This window comes from Myotis brandtii, unplaced genomic scaffold, assembly GCF_000412655.1.
Source record: "Myotis brandtii unplaced genomic scaffold, ASM41265v1 scaffold18, whole genome shotgun sequence".
NCBI lineage: Eukaryota > Metazoa > Chordata > Mammalia > Chiroptera > Vespertilionidae > Myotis > Myotis brandtii.
The window spans coordinates 1942876-1943760 of NW_005356674.1; positions in this window are offsets into that span (position 1 = coordinate 1942876).

Here is an 885-nt window from a genome sequence, read left to right on the forward strand (position 1 = left end):
CCCCACAGGTCCCCCACCCTGCCTTTGTTTACCTTCGCCTGATCGCTCATTTATTTATCTATCTATTATTTATAGGCGTCCCCTCCTATTCAGCGCCCGTGTATGTTAATTTTGTTATACCATTTAATTCTAACATCGGTCTCAAAAGAGCTCTTAATGAGAAAAGCATATACAACACGGATCACTTTACTATTCAGCTCAGCCAGATGGACAACCGCTAACTTTTTTTTTTTTTTTAATAATGAAATCCCCTTTTGACAAAGGGGCTCGGATGAATAGGCTCCAAATAACACCTCAAACACTTCTAATTGTTTTGCGGACAATATGCTAATCCGTGGGTTTGGCTTTGGTGTCTGTTGACATCGTTTCTCGTGCACTTCCAGCCCTTTGGCTCCTTTGGAAAAGGCAGAGCCAAGCGCACAAATCCCTCAGCCGCAGCAGAAAGCAGACAGGCACTAGGATGCCCCCTACCCCCATCCGCACCATATCAAAGCCAGTGGGTAAAGCATCCGACCTAGGAAAACCCATGAGCAGGGCTTTGGGGATGAGACCAGGAGAAGATGGGTGCTGGGGGCGGGGGTGGAGAGTTGTGCTGGAAGGCAGCCGAAGGTCCTTTCTCCCACAAAAAAACAGCAATCTTCAAGCTAACATTCACCCAGTGGGGAAAGAACGAGGTTCTTTTCCTTGTTTGTTAAACACGGAGGCTATGAGTTAAGATTTTTATGATTTTGAGCATGTCACTATTGCCTCCCTTTTTCCTTTGCTCCCATGGGGACTTAGTAAAAAGTCTCCTGTGGCATTTCTTAGACTTTTATTTTTTAACTTAGGAACCAGTACAGAGTCCCAAATCCCCAGAAGAACCAGCAGCATGATTTTCAAACACCT